This window comes from Eulemur rufifrons, chromosome 6 (assembly GCF_041146395.1).
Source record: "Eulemur rufifrons isolate Redbay chromosome 6, OSU_ERuf_1, whole genome shotgun sequence".
In the NCBI taxonomy this organism is placed as follows: domain Eukaryota; kingdom Metazoa; phylum Chordata; class Mammalia; order Primates; family Lemuridae; genus Eulemur; species Eulemur rufifrons.
In genome coordinates, this window is record NC_090988.1 from 63,570,848 (window position 1) to 63,585,323 (window position 14,476).

A 14,476-nucleotide genomic window follows, 5' to 3' on the forward strand; every position below is an offset into this window, starting at 1 on the left:
ACTGTGGAAAGGACAAGGCTTGACGTTGAGTGTCTCGGGGTTTGAAAGTTGTTTTCTCATCCAGGAATTGATTCATTCTGCAAATGTGGGGAGGGTCCTCTTCCCATTCCCCTTGCCTGCTTGGGGATGGAATTCCTGAATCATCTGGGCTTTGTGGAGCCTTTCTATCTCCTGTTCTGTGCTCCTAAGCCGGGCCCCTGCCTGTGCCCATGACTCTCATTCCCTGTTGGCTGAGGGTTCCTCTTAGCTTTCCCCTTACTTCCCTTGTGTCTGAGCTCAAACCCTGGGCCTAACCTGCCCCAGCGGGGGCGACCCTGGTGGCGTGAGCCCACAGTTTCCATCCTCTTTACTTTTAATGTCACCTCTTCAGCCCTTTTCCATGGGGCCTCTTGGTTTTCCCCATGCTCATTTAAGATAGCTGCATCATATCCTATCAAGGGAATGTCTTTAAGCCACGCGCTTGTTCTGGAGCATTTAGATCGCTTCTAATTTTTGCTCTTTCAGCTAATGCTGCATTAAGCCATCTCTGTGTATTACGGAATCATTTCATTAAGTTGGCATTTGTCTAGCTAATGGCAGTGGCCCAAGATTCGATAGAGAATCAGAATGGCTTTTTTCAAGAAGAATGTCGTGAAGATATATTAAAAATTTACTTCAAGTGCTAGGAACCGTCTTTGTTGGATTTCTCGTGAATGAAGAAGCAGGGTGGTGGTAATGTGAAATTAGACATAAGTGAAAGGCTGCATGTGTGCAAGTAATTCGTGACTCGCTGGTTCCTAAGTGTGGAGGGGAGCCCAGCAAGCCTCTGCCCAGCCATCTACCTGCAAAAACGGAGGAATTCTGTATCCCTACATCTGATGCTTTGGTTAAAAAAATAACAAAATAAAATAAAACAGTGATCTCTTCTTAAGGATATTTTTAGAAATGCCCTAAAACAAACACAAAAAAATAAGTAAGATTTCTGAGAAAAAAACATGTCTCCTTAAGTGAGAGTGAGCCAGTAGGGAAGTGCTATTAGCGGTGGAAGCAGGTTGCAAACTTGCTCAAAGGATTTGGCTTTTGTTTGCCCATTAGGAAATGACTAGAATGAAATTGACAAACAGACACCCCCCCCTTGGTCCCCAGTACTGTTTTGAACCCGAGATCTTGTTGGCTTTGGAGTGATGGGGACTGACTTGCCACTTTGTTGTTTTTATTGTTTTAGTCTTTGGTGGTTTGTTTCATAGACCCAGGCTCTAGGCTTTGCATTTCAGTTTAATCCAGCAAATGTTTACTGAGGCTTTATACCATACTAAGGGAATAAAAATTTGGGGAGAAAGAACCCGATGCACCCTTGTTTCTGAGGAGCTCATAACCTGGGGGGGAAGGATAAAACAAGTTTAAAACTGGTGATTGATTGTTTAAGGGAGGTTAAGAAGAGGGCCCTGGGAAAAGTCAGCCCCCCTTTGTTAGAGAAGGGGGAATTCTATCTCACTGGGGAGCAGGCGCTAGGGCAGAGGAATCGAGAAAGGTTTCATGGAGGTGGTTGCTTTTGTCTTCTTGGAGGACAGGCTGAAACAGAGGCTGGCTATTCCTAGCTAAGGGAAAAGGCCTAAGTAAGAAGAGATGGAGGTGGAAGGATTTGGGGCTGTTTGGGGTTTGGCTGAAGCACTGGCATGTGTAATAACGGTTATAGTGTGGAAATGACACTTTATGGAGTGTATCATGTGCCAGGCATGGTACTAAGAGCTTCATATGTATGGACTCATTTAATCCACACATGACTCACACATGATAGACAGGTACTATCACTATCTCCATTGTACAGATGAGGAAGCTAAGACGTACAGCAATTAATTAACTCCACGGATTTACACTGCAGTGCACCCAAGATTAGACAGAGTCCATCTGGCCCAGACAGTGCTTCTGACCATGAAGCTGTCCTGCCTCTGATGTAGGGGAAGAACAGGCACTAGACACAAAAAGGCAGGCAGATGCCATTTGTTTAGAGGCTCCGATGACCACACTCAGGGGCACAGAGGTGGAAGAGGGGCCAGGATGGAGGTGGGAGGGATTGCAGAGGTGGGGGTGGGGGGGCTACAGGAAGAGAGTTTCAAGGAGGGATGCCTCAGCAAGGCCTAGGGCTGCAGAGAGCTCCAGGAGGTGAGACCTGAGAGCAGGTCTGGGCCAAAGCGAGGCAGCAGTGCGGCCAGCACCAGAGCTGCTGCAGGGCCTATGCTGACTGTGTGTGCCACTGCCACTCTGGGAGGAAGGTAGCCACTGGGTATCACTGTCCCTGCCCTCTCCTCTGCAGAAAGAGGTGAGCGTGACAGAGGGGGCAGGTGAGAGCTGACACTGCTTAGCTGGCAGACCTGATGGCTTTTCTGCAGCCTAATGATTTTTGAAAGCTGTTTGCTACGCTGAGGCACAAGTGTGACTTCCCCCATCTGAATGCTCTGCAACCACTATTTTCCCTGGAAAATTGGGCCCATGTGGGCTCTGTGTGCGGTTTATTTGAGTTCCATTTTTATAGCCTTATTACCTTGTCCCCACGATGCAAGAGGCCTCTGTCTTTTCTCAAGCTTTGCTGTGAAAATTGTTTCTTAAAAGGCACAAAGTGATCTCTCGTCGTTTGGGTGGTGCTCGCTCCCCAGCAGCACTTCCTGGAGACTCTGCACACACTTGTCATCACCCCTGCCCCCACTTGTCATGCTTCTCCCATTGTCGGCAATTTACTGGGATCTTTTAGGCAGCTCTTGGATCTCACTACCTAGGTGTTCGCCACGGTTTCTTCAGGAAGAGTTTGTGCATGTAAATATCCATTTAGCCCCTGTCTTTCTGAAATGTCACCCTACCAGTGACCATGCTAGGGCCTGAAACCCAGTCTTGTCCCTGGCCTTGAATTGGTAACAGCAGCAATTAACATTTCTGAAGCCTCCGAGCTAAGGGAGTTATGTTCATGATCTTAATTATTCCCGGTCTCTATGAGGGAGGTGCTGTTACTCGCCCATTTTACAGATGAAAGAAATGAATCTCAGAAGGGTAGAGTCACTTGCCCCAGGTCACACAGCTAGTAAATGGCAGAGCTGGGCCTCAACCAGGCCGTCCTAGCCTTGGAGTCTATCATTCATTCATTCATTCATTCAGCAATTAGTGATTGTCTGTAACATGCTGGGAACTGTTCTAGACCCAGGGTATACAGCAAAGGAAAAAAGCCTCCAGCTTACATTCTAATTTGGGGAGATAGAGGAAAAATAATAATATTATACTTTACGCTATGTGGTAGTGAGGCCTATGGAGAATAATGAAGCAGAGGCCAGCTAAGAAGTGCTGGGAGGATTTTAAATAGAGTGGTCAAAGAAGGCCTCCTTGGGAAGGAGACCAAATTGTTAGGTTAAGTCACAAACCCCAGATCTCACTGTAGCAACACGATACAACTGCATTTCTTGTACAGAAAAACTCCGCTGTGGCTGACCTGGTTAGCAGGCGTCCTTCCCTGTGGTCATCGAGGGACCAGGCTGGCCTCCCTGTGTCCCTGCCCTCCTCAGGGCCCTCACTTCCCCTTCACGCAGCTGGACGTGAGGGTTTTGTGAGAAGGATTTTGTGGACCAGTCTGGAAGAGGCAGACATCCCTCCCACCTGCTGGTCAGAACCCAGTCACGTGTCCACCCCTAACTGCCAGTGAAGTCAGCCATGTGCCCACCGGGAAAAGCAAGGGGATCCTGGGGACTCACAGCGTGACATGCACGGTAGTGACTGTGGCCAGGTGAGCTGTGTGTTTAGCCGGGGGAAGGGCATTTGTCACAAAGGGAATAGCAAGGCAAAGGCCGCCAGCATGGCTGGAGTGGTGCGACAGGAGAGGAGCAGAGGGAGAGAAGGTGAGGGCAGGGTGGCCACGGGGGCCAGGCCACTGGGGTCACTGCAAGCACTCGGTTGCCTGGTGAATGACCAGCAGAGCCAGGAACATTAAAGGGTTTCGAAAGGAATGACAGGACCTGAGTTCCGTCTCAAGGAGTGGACTGAGCAGGCAGGGGGGACAGGGAGAGAGCGGCTGTCTGTGGCCCTCATCCGGGTGAGTGGTGGGAAGGGCTGGCCCGAGCCGTGGTGGTAGAGGTGGTACGAAGTGGGTGGATTGGAGATCTCGTCTGAAGGTGGAGCGGCAACTTGCCGTGGGATCGGTAGTGGGGTGTGAGTGAGAGAGAGGAGTCAAGATCATTGTGAGGTTCTGCTTTTGCCTAGTGCGGATTCATCTCACTTTCTACCCTCAGGGGTGAGAAGGGGGGAAAGTTGTTGGAGAAGGCTATCTGAATGTCCTCTGGGCCCTGTCCCGTACCCCATAGCCTCTTCCAGCCCACAGTTCTTGCTTTGGCACAGACAGGCAGTTTTCATTCATGACTAAGCCTTCAGACAGAGGGAGGGCACGTGGGCTCCTCCTGGCACACAGCATGGGTGAGGCAGCACTAGTGGTGGTCTCCTGCCACCCTCGGGGACCTTTGGGCCAAGTCTTGGGACACTTTGGTGTGATGTGGGAAGGACCCAGTGTGCCCTGTGAGGACCTGAGAGATGCATACAGAGGCCATTTCCAATCCCTGCTGCCCGCAGGCCCTAGGGAGGCCCTGGCTGGAGGATGACAACATACTGTGTTAGGGAGTGGGAGTGGAAACCGTTTCCCTGGTACTTCCTTGGCACTCATGACCTGCCAAGGCAGAAACGAGATGGGACTTTTTAATAGACCATGATCTCACTGGAAGCATAAAGGGGAAGACAGTCCATCTTAAAGAGGGTAGGACGTGAGCTGTGACAAGTATTGCACACCTACCAGGTGATGGGCCCTGGCTGGGTATTTTGATTTCACTGGAAAGCAAAACAAATATCATATTTAATATCTTGGCCCAGCCCTCATGGCACAAGTGGACTCATGTGGCTAAACATTAGTTGGGAGAAATTATAGTTTTACCTAAGTATTTCTTTTTTCTTTTTTTTTTGCCTTTAGTGGTTGTGAACAGTATTGTATTTTTAATTTTGGTATCCACATATTCATTGCTAGTATATAGAAATACAATTGATTTTTATATTTTTATCTTGTATCTTGCATGTTTGCTACATTCACTAATTAGTCCTAGGAATTTTTTGGTTTATTCCTCAGTATTTTCTACATAGGCAGCATATCATCTGCAAGTGGGGATTGCTTTACTCTTCCTTTCCAATCTGTATGTTTTATGTTTCCTTTTGTTGCCTTGCTGTGCTGGGTAGAACTTCTAGTCCTGTGTTGATAAGCGAGGCGAGAGTGGACATCCTTGCCTGTTCCTAGTCCTGGGGGTCGAGCATTCTGTCTTTCACCACTGAGTGTAAAGGCCATCTGTGGTTTGTTGTGGATGCCAGTTGCACTTTGCTGGTGTGGGTGTGGATGTGACCGTGGGACTTTTGTGTTTGGCTGAAATAGAGTGGTTATAATCTGCAAGTTTTCTGTCATACTAGAGGGAGATTTGTGGGGCATTTTCTCCTCGTGCCTATTGGCATTTCTGGGTTGCTGTTTTCCTCAGTTCCAAGTCTGGGCTGTGAGGCCAAAATGAAATTCAGGGAGCTCATCACTGTGTTGTTCCTTGGGTCCTGAGATCCCTAACTCGTCTGCCTTCTTCACTCTTCCGTTCAAAGTCTTCTTATGTTTGTTTTGCATGTAATGCACATGGGTTTTAGTTGCACTTAGCAGGTGGAATTGGGAAAAGTACGTCTGCTCCATCTTCCTGGGAGTGGAAGTGGTTGGGAGAGTGAGAGCAGGTAAGTTGGGGCCAGTTTAGATACCCAAGGTTTGGTTCTACAGGTGCAGAAGGGCTGTCGAGGCCCAGCCCCGTTCCAGTGTGGAACGGTGTGGGTGGGTGGGGGCAGTGGTAGCCCAGGAGGCTGCTGCCCATGTCCAGGCAGGAGATACTGAGGACCTGGGCTGTGATGGTAGATGTGGGGCAGAGGAAGAAGAGGGAAGTACCCATGGGCAGTGAGGAAGTGCAAGGTTTCTAGCTTGGGCAACTAGCTCTGAGATTAGGAGGGCACAAGGAGGTATCTGAGTGCAACAGAGGCTGTATTCCAGGCATTTCAGAGCACTTCTGGAAGACTGGACTAACTGTGCTTCCCTTCAGAGAAGGCTTCACAGAGGAAGTCTGACTGCTTTGCAAAAATCGGCAGAGCGTGCATTCTGGGCAGAGGAAACAGTGTGGGGAAAGGCACAGGTACGCGCAGCGGCGTGATAGGCCTGTCAGGACTCCAGCTAGCTGGGGCATAAGTGGGTAGTTACTGGCTCCATAACTGGAAGGATGCTGTAGGAGTGCACGAAAGGAAGAGCTTCTGGAATGGGAATTGGTGCTGCCTGTGGCCTGGCTGACTCCTTACCTTCTGTTCTTTGTGTTGGCATCAGTCTTCTTTACTGCATACTTCCCTGCTGTGCCCTCCCCATGGGGCACAGCTGCTGACGGTCTCAGGGTATAGTCCAGCGGGCAGGGGTGGAGAGGGGAGCTCCTTTCTCTGCATCTGTGTATTGGTTCTAGAGAAAGGCTCCGATTGGCCCTGGTTGGGTGATATGCGTGTCTTTTGGACCAATCACTGTTGCCAGGGAGTGGAGTTCTCTAATCTGGGTTGGATCGTTTGCCCACCCCTACTGGGGCAAGCAGAATCTTTTTAAGAGGAAGGCAGAAGAAATGCATCTGTTGAGAAAGATAAAAAAAACTGTTTACCATGGCTTACTGTGATAGATTTTGAAGAATGCATAGTATGGCAATGAAGAAACTCTTTGTAGAGTTTCAGGCGGGGGCCTTGATCAAAGTTAGTTTTTATTAAAATCATTCCAGACACTGTATGGGGTTGTGGTTGAAAATAAATGACTAGAGGTGGCACAATTGGCACTAGAGTCCTGAGTGCCTGTGTTTGTGCTTCACCTCCAGCCACAGCATTGGTGAGGTGGAGGCAGGGAGAAGAGGGGCTTACAGAGGACTCCCCCACCACCAAGGAGGTAAATGACGAGTCTCTGGAAGGCTAGCCTTGTCTCTGGAAACTAGTTACTAAGTGGTGGCAGATTAGATATACCCTATTGCTTTTGGAGAAATGTGAGTGTTGTTGGCTTCTCCTGGAACCCTAACTGGAAAAGGAAGCTGATTGGTTGCATTTCCTTCCCTTTAAAAAACATCCTTTTTTTTGAGAAATCATAACAGGCAATACAGCCAGGACTGCTGGCAGAGAGACGGGTAGAGAGGAGGGCACAGACCCCCAGCCTGTGGGTCTGCATCAGGAGCTTTTGTCCCTTTGGCATTGTCCTTGCTGTTGGGCCTTGAAAGGATCTAAGGAAAGGATGACATGATCCGATTCACATTGCACCACATTTCCTCCTCTGTTGGGAATAGACTGCAGGTGAGGTAGGAGTGACTCCAGGAGTAACAGCAGGGAAGGAGGGCACCAATTAGGAGGCTGGCACAACAATCTAGGATGGTTACGATGGAGGTGTTGAGAAATGGTCACATTCTGAATTCATTTTGAAGGTGAAAACCAGTTTTGATGAGGATTGGCTGAGGAATGAAAGACAAAGAGAGGAGACAAGAATCACTCCAAATCTTTTGGCCTGGGCAGCTGGAAAATCATTGTCTTAAATGGCAGTGGGCAAGACTGTGGAAGGAGCAGGTCTGGGGAAGCTCAGGGGTTTGTGTTGAACATGTTAAGTTTGAGACATCCAGCATCCTTACACAGAGCTCCTGTCTGCCTGACTTCTTACTTGACCTAGGCAGTTGGGCATACTAGTCAGTTCAGAGGAGAGGTCCAGGCTTGGAAAGAAATCTGGCCATCGTCAGCATAGAGGTGAGATCACCAAGGGAGTGACAGAGGAGAGAGTGAGGACAGCCCTGTGGTACTCTGACATAAGAGATGGGGAGATGAGGGAGAACAAGCAAAGGGAAAGAGCATCTGGTGATGGGGGTGGGAGACCCAGAGGAGGTGCTGTCCTGGAAGCCAAGTGAAGGGAGGAGTCCAGAGCGACTGATTCACTGGTGTCAAAGCCACAGGACAATGGAAGACAGGACAGATGCACACTGTTGGACCTAAGCTTCACCTTGCAAATAAGTCGCAGTTCCTGACTTAAAAAGGAATGTAATTGTGCAACGAAGGATGATTTGAGATTGATTAGAATAAATCTGAGAAAAATATGAAGTTAGTACCATGGGAGTCCAGGAGAAAGGGATAGTACTCTGGCTTTGTGGGGAGGATTGAGTCACATTCATTCATGTCTTCATTCATTTATTCCACAAAAACTTATTGGGTGCCAGGGGCTGGAGGGAGGTGGGGAGGGGGAGTTATTGTTTAATGGGCATAGAGTTTCAGTTTTTCAGAAAAAAAGAGTTCTGGAGGTAGATGTTGATAATGATTGCACAACAGTATGAATGTACTCAATGTTACTGAACCATACACTTGAAGTGGTTAAGATTGTAGCTTTTATGTTACATGTATTTTACCACAATTTTAAAATGTAGAGGGGGAAAAAAATAATATTTTTTGTGGCCTCACTGTGAACTTGGTCGGGATGATGGATGATACTTGGGTAGATAATGTGAAGACATCCCTCCAAGAGGGCAGTGTGTCCTTGGGGTCTGGCTATCTGGATGGAAGGGTCCATGGGGGAACCACGCAGGCAGTGGCTGCAGAATCAGGCTGGGCCAGTTGGTGCAGGCCTGGCATCCTGGCTGCAGAGTTGGGCTTGCCTTCTCAGATTCTGGGAGCCTCTGAAGGTTTCTGCCCAGGGGAGTGTCATTCCAAAGGCGTGCATTTAGATTAATCTCATTAATCCTTCCTGTACAAACCATTGCCTATGAAAAGCAGCAGGATCGAGGCATGCATTTCTATGGTGACAATTGTGGCCCAGCAGAATTTTAGATACCCAGGTGTGTGTGAATGAATTAAGTAGGTTGTTTTTCTATCCATTTTACAAATATTTATTGAGAACTGTCCAAATGCCCATAGTGTTCTAGGCAGTGGGGGTAAGGGAGGAGTGAATTTAACAGGTCTTTTCTCTTGAAAAGCCTAAAGTCTAGAGAGCCACACCCTGCCCCTCCTCCCGCTGTAAACAAGAAATTATGCCGTGGTGTGCGTGTGTTACCATAGACATGTCACCAGAGTTCCATGGGAGCTGAGAGGAGGGGGCACCTGGCCTGCCTGGGACACTGAGGAGGCTTCCGGGGAAAGGTTATCCAATGGGTGTGAAGGAGAAGCAGGGATTTGCTAGGCAAAGAAGCAGAGATGGGTATCCAGGAGGATGGGAAATCAAAAGTTATTGGGTGTTATGAATTTAAAGAAAATGTATAAATATTCTCTTTTAAAGCTAAACTCTTATTTCATTGGCTTTTAGGTGGTGCTGGCTAGAGTGCATGCTTTTGGACCCAAGCTTAACTTTTCAAATGTGGAATCCTAGGCCTTCATTGGTAAGTTTCTTGGATGCCTTCTTACCCAATTATGCTGGCGAGGATTGGTATTTGGAATGAAGGGCAAGGTGGCTGTCATTGGCAGGTGTTCTGTGCTAGCACCGGGCCTGGGCCGAGAGAAGCCTGTGGTACAGGCAGGAGAAGGGAGACCTCGCCGTGGGTGTCTGGTGGATGCAGAGAGGGAGGCCAGAGGAGAAGCCAGCGGCACAGGGAGTGGATGCGGCTGGCCTCACGGAGAGGTGGAGCTTTGCCTGTGTTTTGAAGGAAAAGATAGATTGGAAAAAGTCCAGGGAAGAGTAAAATAAGATTTTCAGGGCTCGAGAACATGGATATAAGGTGTTTACAAAGTGGGCTCAGCAACAACAGACCAACAGGAGCAAAAGCTTCACCCGAAGAGTCATGGGCAAGAACTTTGGCAGGATGCTGGTGTCTCATTATTCTAGTCCAGGGTCTGCAAACTTCCTCTGTAAAGGACCAGCTGCTAAATATTTTTGGCTTCTAGGCCATGTGGCCTCTGTCACAGCGAGGCCACTCTGCTGTGATAACAAGGACCAGCCATAGATGATATGGGAGTGAATGGGTGTGTTCCAGTGCAGCTTTCTTTACAGAAGCAGGTGGTGGGCTGGATTTGGCCTGTGGGCTGTGGTTTGCCAACTCCTCTTTTAGACCCTGACTGCTGGTCTAAAGCACTTAGCCTTTAGCCTGAAGGCAGTGGGAAGCCGTTGAAGTTATTGTGGGCAAAGAAGTGAAGTGGCAGAAGTGATGTTTACATTTTAGGAACCTCCATCTGGTAGCTGGACAAGAGGCTTGGGCCTTGTTAGGAGGCAGCAGCAACGACCTCGGCACAGGGTCGTGTGGCTAATAGTAGTTAAAATTGAAGCAAAGATCGATAGAGATACTACACAGGGAGAACCAAGCGGATTCCAGTCTTCTTAGACTTCAGAGACCATCAAAGAAGGTGAAAGTTTAAACTTAGTGGTTCACAATGGTACCCTTGACAGGAATGTGGATGTTGGGGTGGAAGGAGGTGGTTGCTGCATCTGGTTTTAGATGTGGTGGATTCGAGCTGACAGTGGCTCATCCCCAGGAAATGTCCAACAGACAATCGGAAATGCAGGGCTAAAGCCTGGGCTGAGAAGATAAAGTCTGGAGATGTAGAATGGAAGCCATCAGTTAAGTATGTTCGCCTCAAGGTGAACAGAGGGCTGAGCCTCAGGGAATGTGCATAACTTTGGGGTGGGAGGAAAAAGGTGGAAGAGCCCCAGAGGCCATGAGGACAGAGTCCCAGGAAGGGAAGAGGATGGGGCAGCAGAGACCAGGGAGAAGGGCCCTGAAGGAAGGCTGCTGAGTTTGTGACAAAGTCTTTACAGATGACCTTGAGGAATGTAATGCCATGAGAGGAGAAGGGAAGAGGAAGCCAGGTTACACGGGGTCAGACATAAATGAGGGATAGAGAATGGAGATGTTACTAAAATAGACCATTGGTAGAGAGTTTGGAGTGAACGAAGGGAGACACATAAGATTTAGGTACTTGCATGTCAGAATAACCTTTTCTTTAGCTTCGAGGCAGGCAAAGCATGCTGAGACCAGTTCTCATTTCCTCCTTCGGAGCCAAGCTGTGTTTGGGAGTTTGTGTGTACATTGGGCTTGTGATTGTGGACTTAGGCTCCCTTTGAGGTGTGGTGTTCATGACTCTGTCACAACCTGCACCACGGCATCCAGCCCGTGTTTGGACTTTTGCCATGAGACAAGATGTGATCTGTTAGGGAAATAGTTGCATTTGTATAAATTGGAGAAGAAAATGAAGTGGACCAAACATTGAAATAAAACTTATTACTGCAGAGTCTGTACAAGTATGGGGAATTTGGGACAATTCCTCAAGTCATTCAACTACATCCCAACTTGTGCTCGGAGTGTTTCAAGTGTACCTTCTTTGGTTTGAATTCTAAGTAGTTTTTTTTTTTTACTTGGCTAGTGTGAATATAGCAGTTAGAGATCTGGTAATAAAAGCAGCAGGTGTAACTGGTTTAGAGCCATGATTTATGGAACACTCATTATCTTACCAAGTACGGTGGTAAGTTCTCTATATGTATCATCTCATTTCACCTTTGCAACGACCTGTGGTGGGGGAATTAGTATTCCCATTACAGCCATAGGAAATCAAGTCATAAAGCGGTTAAATAACCCGCCCAAGGTAAAGGGTTTTGAACCCAGGTATGTATGACCTCTGGTTTATGCTGCTCCCTGTTTCCTCTCACCTAAATCTGGACTGGAGATAGATTGAGCCCTTCAGGTTAAATATTCAGAGCCTATACTGCATATTCCACACCTTAGGAATCTATTAAAAGGGTGGAAGAAGTGTGGGAAGTCTGGAGGAGACTGAGACCAAACCTCAAACACTAACTGTTTCCCCAGGTAAAATTTAGTTGGAGACGCCCTGGGCTTGGGAAGGAAATATCACTAGAAGGCAGGAGAGTCAGATTCCAGTCCTAGCACTGTGACAATTATGTCTCTCTTGTTTAAACACTTGGCATTTCTCTCCACTCACCTCCAACTCCAAGCTCCAGAGGCAGGGTCCTATTCTGTTTCGTTTATCACCGTATCCCCAGCATCTAGCACAGAATCAGGCTTGTAGTGTGTTATGTGCTCACTAATGATCTGTTGCTTCTAATGAACCCGGGCACTCTGTGTGCCAGGCATGCTCTTGGCACCGTGGTTTTAGAGGTGAGCCAGGACAAGGTCTCTGTTGCATGACACAGATATTATTCTACATATATGAGATGCAGAATGTGCTGTCAGGCATGATCATGCTCTGAAGTAAAAATAACATAAGATCGGGGTGCAGAGGGATGCGGCTGATAGATTAGTTAGGGTGGTCAGGAAAGGCCTCTCCAAGAAATGAAGTGAGACAGTGAGTCTGTTGGGGGAAAATCCAAAAAAATCCTCTTGGGGTGACTACAGACCTTCAGCTGAGCTGTCAGTGCCTCATTTTAATTGTATCACGTGGCTGCCGTTGCCGACGCCCAGCTGACTGCCCCCTCCAGCGAGGGCCCCTCTTCGGGCCTCCCCTGCTGTGGTGCTGGCATCCGTGCCCAGGCTCGGCCTCTCCTGGCCTACAGGCCTGGTTCACCTCTGGCGTCTCAGACCCCAGCCTCCACAGCCTGCTCTGCCGGTTCTCTCTTCTCTGTCCTCAGCTTCAGGTTTGGCTTGGTCCCTTTCACGTCATCCCTAGCGTTCTCCCTGGGTGAGCTCATCCACCTCTCACCTCTGTCTGCAGACTCCTAGATCTCCAGCCAGCCTCCTCCCAGCCCACGCTCCTAGGGGTCTGCCCCAGGGCGCCCCAGAGTCCTCTGTCCCCTCTGAGAGCCACGTGGATCTTTTCCCTGTGCTACCTGTCTTGGTCTAGCCCCTCAGTTGTCTCTGCTTTAGGAGTCATCCCGGGCTTGTCCCATCCCTCAAATGTAATATTCTGTTGTTACCATGTCCCGAAGAGCCTATCTTCTATAATACTTTGTCAACATAGTCCTTTCTCCTCTCTCTCCACTCCTTTGTTTGGGACTCATCATTTGGATTTTTTTTTTTTTTACAACAGCCTGTTAATTAATTGGTCATCTGTGTCTGTCTTTTTCCTTCCTCATTCCACCCCCCACACTCCTGTCAATAAGATGTTTCTAACACACACATCTGATCATAGCTTCCTGCTGCTTCAAACACTCCAAGAGCTCCTTGTTGCTTAGGTAGTAAAAGCTGAGCCCCTTCAGGAAGCCTGCAGTCTTTTCCTTTTCTTCATCTGGCCCTTGGCCACCTTCCGTATTTTCCTTTTTCCCTAACCCACATTTCTGCCCTCAGCCCTCTACCAACAGCTGTCACCTCTTGGTGCCTTTATCAGTGCGGGGCCCTCTCCTGGGAGTGACCTGGTCCCTGCTCCTCATCTGGGAACTCGGCTCCAGTTTCCCCTTGCTCTTTTGGACACCATCCTTCCCCACCCCGCACTCCTCCATGACCCAGAGGTGACCTATCTCCTGGCTCTCAGAACACCCTGCATGTCTCTGTCTTGCAAAGCATTTATCAGTTAACTGTGGATTTACTTATCTGTTATGCTCTGTAAGCTGAGCTCCTTAAGGGTAGAGACCACACACACACACACACACACACACAATCTCTGTTTCTAGTGCCAGCACAACACACCTGGCTCAGGAAGTGTTTGTTGAAAGAGTGAGGGTAGCAAAGTCTGTTTGTGCAGCCGAACAACAGATTTATAACGTGATCACATGTACTTGAAATTGGAGGTTCCCTGGCTGGTGAGTTTGTTGGGGCCACCTTCGTCTCAGCTTTGCATGCAGGAGAGGTTGTGCTGGGCTTGCGTTTGTGACTGCTGTTGTGTCTCCCAGCATCCTGAGACCTCAGGAACATCTCTTCTCTGTATGCTTTACCCTAGACTTTCTATTTTATATTTTAGCTCCTATTATTGATGACGTAGTAATAGCAATTCAAAATGAAAAATAATCCATTAAGGAATTCTTAGGAATGCGATCCACCCAGCTTGGCCCTGGATGAATCCCAAATTTCCTAAATTAGCCAAAAATGTTGATTCTTGCCAACCACTATCTGACAGCCTTTCCCCCTCAGTCCGGCTAAGAAGCTTTTCTAGCAGGAGGATGAGGATACCTAGTGGTCCCTTGTGGAGGTGCCCAAGGGCACCTTTGTCTTCACTGGGAAGCTCGTAAAGTCCTCAGTGAACACCGAGGAGTAGCACAAATAGGAAGAGGCTCTGACCTCTTCCTGTGTTCCTCGTGGGAGCTAGCACCATGCACCTCGTTGACAGTGAATAAATTCCCTTGTTTTCATGTGGGACCTTCAGCTTGATGCTTGTGGTGTCATCCTCACTTCCTAGTTCTGCCACAGAACTGGGAAGTTGTGCCAGGAATGAAGCTGTTATTTGGGGGCTCACAGTAATCTGGGGAGGCTTCCTGGAAGAGAACCCTTCTCAGCCCAGGGTGTCCTGCTGACCCTAGGGTGCTCTAGCAGGCTCTCCTTGCCTGGACATG

The 14,476-nt window shown here is 48.4% G+C and overlaps 1 protein-coding gene across 22 annotated transcripts in view; it reads left to right on the plus strand.

The window, feature by feature from the left end:
* Window positions 1-14,476, plus strand: part of BMAL1 (basic helix-loop-helix ARNT like 1) — a 102,339-nt gene that overhangs the window by 20,494 nt on the left and 67,369 nt on the right. For all 22 annotated transcript variants that reach the window (XR_011233674.1, XM_069469604.1, XM_069469586.1 and 19 more), the window contains exon 2: window positions 9,356-9,428. The gene's annotated coding sequence lies outside the window, so the exon portion shown is untranslated. The remainder of the gene's footprint in view (window positions 1-9,355; window positions 9,429-14,476) is intronic.